Genomic DNA, 8,028 nt, shown 5'->3' with positions numbered 1-8,028 from the left:
TACAGGAAACTGTGGACCATTAGTATTAACTCTGTGTACTCAGTTTTTCATAATCAGCTCTTATGCTCCTGTAAAAGGTCATTAATATAAAAAAGACATCTAATTTCAAAAGATGGAATTCCAAATTTATATTAAAAAGTTGGTTATAATATTAATTTCAAATGAAGCTGAGTTCCTCTGCTTCGAAATAATTAATTTCAAATTATCGAGATCATTAGGAAAGAATTGGAAATCTTAAAGAAAATTTGTCAAAAAAAGTATTTAAAAGTTTTTGAGTCGAAAATTAAACCTTTTTAAATTTCATTTTCATTTTTTCTCTAAGTGAGACAGATAGATAGAATGTACAGATTTCCAACTTTCATTTAATACCAATATTAGAATTATAAAATATATATAATTATTTTAAATATTCGTTTGTAGTCCTTTAAACTTTGAAATCCTTTTATATGGACATAAAAATCGGAGTACGAAATTCTATAAGTGGAATCTATTTCCACATGCTTATCAACTTTAGTCTCAAATTGCTGTGAATTTCATTAGATTTTTATCCTCACTCTAGCTTATAACACGCTTCCTTGTAAGCGAGCCATTTTATAGGCATTGTAAAATTGTGGTAACCTCTCTATTTTTTAATGTTGTACTACCGATATTTTAGAAAATTCAAAGAGTACCTACCTTTTTAAGAACTTACCAAAAAGTACCAAAGAATTAAAATTGTGCTCGCGATATTAATAAAATAGCGACCGCGAGCGATATTTTTACCTACTCTGCAAAAAAGTCCCTATTAAGTTATTTTTAAATTTTAAAGTATTTCTTAAAAAATATATGTACAATACTTGGTATCATTTGAAAGCTTTTTTAAGCCAAGTCTAGTGGTGCACAAAATTTGCAATATTATGCAAACATTTTATTTTTATTAGTGAAAAACATAACAATTTTATATTTTTTGGAATATGACAATTATGAGCGGAAAGTTATTTAGGACTAATACATCATTGGATGCATACATACATTACTTACTTACTTAAAAATTTGGTTATAATATTAATTTCAAATGAAGCTGAGTTCCTCTGCGTCGAAATAATTAATTTCAAATTATCGAGATCATTAGGAAAGAATTGGAAATCTTAAAGAAAATTTGTCAAAAAAAGTATTTAAAAGTTTTTGAGTCGAAAATTAAAACTTTTTAAATTTCATTTTCATTTTTTCTCTAAGTGAGACAGGTAAATAATATAGATAGAATGTACAGATTCCCAACTTTCATTTAATACCAATATTAGAATTATAAAATATATATAATTATTTTAAATATTCGTCCTTTAAACTTTGAAATCCTTTTATAAGGACATAAAAATCGGAGTACGAAATTCTATAAGTGGAATTTATTTTCACATGCTTATCAACTTTTCCATGTGTGAATGCTTTTTTCAAAATTGTTACAGGGTGTATATGAAGAAAATTATTGTTAAGAGCAATAATAACATCTAGTTTCCATTTATTCGAATAACCGAATAATTTTTAATTATCCGATTATTAACCGAATAATTTAATACCCTAATGTTTACCCTTTTGCACGTGTGAAAATGAACCCTGCCAGCAAATTTGAGTTTAATTTTGGATACATAAAATGAATAGTCACTATAAAGGCTCAATTTTATGTTTCTCAGTGCTAAGTTAAAAAATTTACAAAAACAAAATACAGTACATTCAAATTTTGATCATAATTTTGTTAAATTTTAGTGCGTTTTAATATACCAAAAGTAAAATTAAATGATAATAAGTAGATAGAATAAAAATATCAAAAACTGACACTTTTTAATACACTAAGAAGAGAGTTTCAGCAGGAAAAATGTTTGCACATTTCAGTAAATATATTTATTTCATTGTGATCAGTTGTGTGATATATTGTGAAATTTAGATTTTGTAATAAATTGTGTTAATTTAAAATTTAATATATCTAAAACATAGTTTAATATAAAATAAACATTAGTGAGAGATTAGTGAGTGTTAATTTAAAATTTAATATATCTAAAACATAGTTTAATATAAAATAAACATCAGTGAGTGATTAGTGAGTGCTTACAGTATAATAAAGGAGAAATAAAAAAATATTATATAGTCGCTTTTATAACATAAAAAAAAAACTATAAAATCATAACACTTTCCAGCTTCTCTATTGTTATGGCAAAACTGGAAATTTACTACATTTACGAAATTTTATGTTATAAAAAAGTGACTTGAAACTGAAACGAAATGGACACATCAAGTAAGTATTAAACATGCGGAACAGTTTCTTCCGAATGGGGTCACTTTTCATTCACTTAGATTATATCAAATTAGATTGTTTTAAACTTTAAGCTGTAACGTTATGGTTACAATTTGGATAGAAATTGTTGGCAGGGTGTATGTTCATTAAGAAAATGCATTTGTGTATGACTGTATATAATATATGTGTATAATATTGTAAATGAAGTTATACGAATAATTTTTATAAAAAACATCATACAGCATGTACATACATACATATGTACATATCTATAATCTATTTTTTCATGATCTTTAAATTTATTGTTGCACCAAATGCTCTTTCCACAGAAGCCTGTTTTAATGTAACTGATAAAGCCACAACTAGCAAATGTCCCATTTCAGGATCATATAACTTCTTCGTTTTCCAATATTCCAAAATATTTGTGTCGAAGGAAACTCTTTCTAATTTTTGTTTCGTTGTCTTATCCGCCTTGTAATTAGTAATTTTATTTTTGTCCATGTCTATCAATGTATATATGAAAAAATATACAAATTTATATAAAAATGTGAAGATTTTCTTTTTAACACTTTCTTAGAATTCATTTTTTGTGACCGTCTTAAAATCTACGGCCACATAACCACACATAATTATTTGCTAATAATTTTTTTATTGCCATCATAAAACCTTTATCTTGCAAACACACATTTGCTGATTTTCCTCTCGAATTTAATTAGAATTCAACTCGTTTTCCACTCGCTCGCAAGCGAGTTGAAAAAACAAAAACGTGTAAATATCGCTTACGAAGAGAATACAAAAAACAAGAATTAAAATTGTGGTCGCGATATTAATAAAATAGCGACCGCGAGCGATATTTTTACCTTCTCTGCAAAAAAGTCCCTATTAAGTTATTTTTAAATTTTAAAGTATTTCTTAAAAAAATATATGTACAATACTTGGTATCATTTGAAAGCTTTTTTAAGCCAAGTCTAGTGGTGCACAAAATTTGCAGTATTATGCAAACATTTTATTTTTATTAGTGAAAAACATAACAATTTTATATTTTTTGGAATATGACAATTATGAGCGGAAAGTTATTTAGGACTAATACATCATTGGAAAAAGTACCAAAGGACCTATTTTATTTAATTTCATGTTCCTAAGTTCAATATTATAGAAAATTCAAAAAGTACCAGAAAATATTCCAGTTTAAATTTTCATTTACTCCAGTCCCTGATTGCTTTTAAAGATTCTAATTAACACAAAAAGTACCTTTTGAAGAACGAAAAAGTACCCTTTATAGTTTCTCACTTAATCCAGGCTCTAAACGCTTAATTTCATGTTTCTAGGTTCAATATTATAGAAAATTCAAAATGTACCTTTTAAAGAACGGAAAAGTACCAAAAAGTCCCCTTATATAGGTCCTCACTTAATCCGGGCTCTACATGCTCAATTTCACGTTTCTAGGTTAAATACTATACAAAAATCCAAAAAGTATCTTTTGAAGAACGAAAAGGTTTCAAAAAGTCCCCTTTTATATGTTCTCACTTAATCCATACTCTACATACTTAATTTCATGTTTCTAGGTTCAATATTATAAAAAATTCAAAAAGTACCTTTTGAAGAACGAAAAAATACCAAAAAGTCCCCTTTTATAGATTCTCATAAAAATTACCTTTTGTAGAACGAAACAGTACCAAAAAGTCTCCTTTTATATATTCTCATTTACTCCGGGCTCTACATGCTTAATTTCATGTTTCTAGGTTCAATATTATACAAAAATCCAAAAAGTACCTTTTGAAGAACGAAAATGTACCAAAAAGTCCCCTTTTATAGATTCTCATTTACTCCGGGCTCTACATACTTAATTTCATGTTTCTAGGTTCAATATTATAGGAAATTCAAAAAGTACCTTTTGAAGAACGAAAAAGTACCAAAAAGTCCCCTTTTATAGATTCTCATTTTCTCGGGCTCTACATGCTTAATTTCATGTTTCTAGGTTAAATTTTATAGAAAACTCAAAAAGTACCTTTTGTAGAACGAAACAGTACCAAAAAGTCTCATTTTATAGATTCTCATTTACTACGGGCTCTACATGCTTAATTTCATGTTTCTAGGTTCAATATTATACAAAAATCCAAAAAGTACCATTTGAAGAACGAAAAAGTACCAAAAGTCCCCTTTTATAGGTTCTCACTTAATCCATCCTCTACATACTTAATTTCATGTTTCTAGGTTCAATATTATAGGAAATTCAAAAAGTACCTTTTGAAGAACGAAAAAATACCAAAAAGTCCCCTTTTATAGATTCTCATAAAAAGTACCTTTTGTAGAACGAAACAGTACCAAAAAGTCTCCTTTTATATATTCTCATTTACTCCGCGCTCTACATGCTTAATTTCATATTTCTAGGTTCAATATTATACAAAAATCCAAAAAGTACCTTTTGAAGAACGAAAAAGTACCAAAAGTCCCCTTTTATAGATTCTCATTTACTCCGGGCTCTACATACTTAATTTCATGTTTCTAGGTTCAATATTGTAGGAAATTCAAAAAGTACCTTTTGAAGAACGAAAAAGTACCAAAAAGTCCCCTTTATAGATTCTCATTTACTCCGGGGTCTACATGCTTAATTTCATGTTTCTAGGTTAAATTTTATAGAAAACTCAAAAAGTACCTTTTGTAGAACGAAAAAGTACCAAAAAGTCCGCTTTTACAGATTCTCATTTTCTACGTGCTCTACATGCTTAATTTCATGTTTCTAGGATCAATATTATAAAAAACACAAAAAGTACCTTTTGAAGACCGAAAAAATACCAAAAAGTGCCCTTTTATAGTTTCTCACTTAATCTAGGCTCTAAACGCTTAATTTCATGTTTCTAGGTTCAATATTATAGAAAATTCAAAATGTACCTTTTAAAGAATGGAAAAGTACCAAAAAGTCCCCTTTTATAGGTCCTCACTTAATCCGGGCTCTACATGCTTAATTTCACGTTTCTAGGTTCAATATTATACAAAAATCCAAAAAGTACCTTTTGAAGAAAGAAAAGGTTTCAAAAAGTCCCCTTTTATATGTTCGCACTTAATCCAGGCTCTACATACTTAATTTCATGTTTCTAGGTTCAATATTATAAAAAATTCAAAAAGTACCTTTTGATGAACGAAAAGTCCCCTTTTATAGATTCTCATTTACTCCGGGCTCTACATGCTTAGTTTCATGTTTCTAGGTTAAATTTTATAGAAAACTCAAAAAGTATCTTTTGTAGAACGAAACAGTACCAAAAAGTCTCCTTTTATAGATTCTCATTTACTCTGGGCTCTACATGCTTAATTTCATGTTTCTAGGTTCAATATTATACAAAAATCCAAAAAAGTACCTTTTGAAGAACGAAAAAGTACCAAAAGTCCCTTTTATAGGTTCTCACTTAATCCATCCTCTACATACTTAATTTCATGTTTCTAGGTTCAATATTATAGGAAATTCAAAAAGTACCTTTTGAAGAACGAAAAAGTACCAAAAAGTCCCTTTTATAGATTCTCATTTACTCCGGGCTCTACATACTTAATTTCATGTTTCTAGCTTCAATATTATAGGAAATTCAAAAAGTACCTTTTGAAGAACGAAAAAGTACCACAAAGTCCCCTTTTATAGATTCTCATTTACTCCGGGCTCTACATGCTTAATTTCATGTTTCTAGGTTCAATATTATACAAAAATCCAAAAAGTACCATTTGAAGAACGAAAAAGTACCAAAAGTCCCTTTTATAGGTTCTCACTTAATCCATCCTCTACATACTTAATTTCATGTTTCTAGGTTCAATATTATAGGAAATTCAAAAAGTACCTTTTGAAGAACGAAAAAGTACCAAAAAGTCCCCTTTTATAGATTCTCATTTACTCCGGGCTCTACATACTTAATTTCATGTTTCTAGCTTCAATATTATAGGAAATTCAAAAAGTACCTTTTGAAGAACGAAAAAGTACCAAAAAGTCCCCTTTTATAGATTCTCATTTACTCCGGGCTCTACATGCTTAATTTCATGTTTCTAGGTTCAATATTATACAAAAATCCAAAAAGTACCATTTGAAGAACGAAAAAGTACCAAAAGTCCCTTTTATAGTTTCTCACTTAATCCATCCTCTACATACTTAATTTCATGTTTCTAGGTTCAATATTATAGGAAATTCAAAAAGTACCTTTTGAAGAACGAAAAAATACCAAAAAGTCCCCTTTTATAGATTCTCATAAAAAGTACCTTTTGTAGAACGAAACAGTACCAAAAATTCTTCTTTTATATATTCTCATTTACTCCGGGCTCTACATGCTTAATTTCATGTTTCTAGGTTCAATATTATACAAAAATCCAAAAAGTACCTTTTGAAGAACGAAAATGTACCAAAAGTCCCCTTTTATAGATTCTCATTTACTCCGGGCTCTACATGCTTATTTTCATTAACGAAATAAAAATTCTATTCCAAAATGTCCCCTTTTATGGGTCCTTACTTAGTCCGGGCTATATATGCTTAATTTCATGTTTCTAGGTTCAATATTATAGGAATTGCAAAAAGTACCAAAAGTAAGTACATTTTTCACCCCCTTAAGCGTTCGAATATCCAGAAAGTACTAAATAGGTTTTTTTATTTTTTCGTTAAGTCATGAATAAGCCAAATATATTTTTTGTATGTTCTTTGGTTTAAAAGATACATGGGGTGCAAAAAAAAAGTACCAAAATGCAGTTTTTACCCGTTTTTTCCTAAAGGGGCCGAATTTGAAAAAAGTACCAGACACCTGTCCTCTTATTTTTTTAAGTGGACGACGATAAGCTTTTTACTGATTTTGTATCTTGTATAGTTTAGGAGATATGAAGTTACCGAATTTACCCGTTTTTACCCTTTTGTACCCCCTAAACATTCGAATTTCCAAAAATCCCGTCTTAGTGGATCTATTCGGCGTGGGACCAATCTCCTTTCCAAATTTCTTTCTCTTTAGCTTCAACCGTTTAGGCTGAGGGATGATGAATCAGTCAGTCAGTCAGTCAGTCAGTAACGTTAGAATTTTATATATCCTCACATAAGTCTATTTTCCACATAAGTATATTTTCAATAGCTACTACTTATTTCGTTACTTCCATGAGTGTTACTAATTTTTTCCCAAACGCAACAATAAGTAATTTCTTCCTTATTGGGAGAAATAAATGTAGCGGTCATATTATAAACATTTATTTTTTTGCTTATAATAAAGCGATGATGCACTTTGAAAACATATCAAAGATTAGTCTGTTTTAATTTTTTAAATCCCTTGTTTTGTTTAAAAGTTATTTAAAAAATTGTAATTTAACTAATTAAATATTCAAAGAAATTTTTCTTAAGACGACTTTTCCGATTATTGTAAATGAGCGATATGTATTTATTAAGTCTCAGAAGAACTCTAAATAATTACTTATAACAGAAGAGCATGTTAACGAATATTAGTATTAAAAAATTTTTACTCTATATAGAGCAAAATAACACAAAAAGTTCTGTTTAAAAGATATAGAGCAAAATAGACACGATATACTCAGCAACTAAGCGAAATAGACGAAAACGGATTGCATATTTTAAAAATTTCTGATCGAAAACCTATAGTGGCGTCCTTAAAAAAAATTATTAAATTAAAGAAATTTTTTTATTTTTTTTATATGTATGTATGTATTAAAGTCTTGATAAATTTGTTTTTAGGTTGTTGTAATAATTATGCTTTGAAGGTGTAACAAATAATGAGAAAAATGTGGACATAACAAGG

This window comes from Lucilia cuprina, chromosome X, assembly GCF_022045245.1.
Source record: "Lucilia cuprina isolate Lc7/37 chromosome X, ASM2204524v1, whole genome shotgun sequence".
NCBI lineage: Eukaryota > Metazoa > Arthropoda > Insecta > Diptera > Calliphoridae > Lucilia > Lucilia cuprina.
This window is presented reverse-complemented; position numbering follows the sequence as displayed.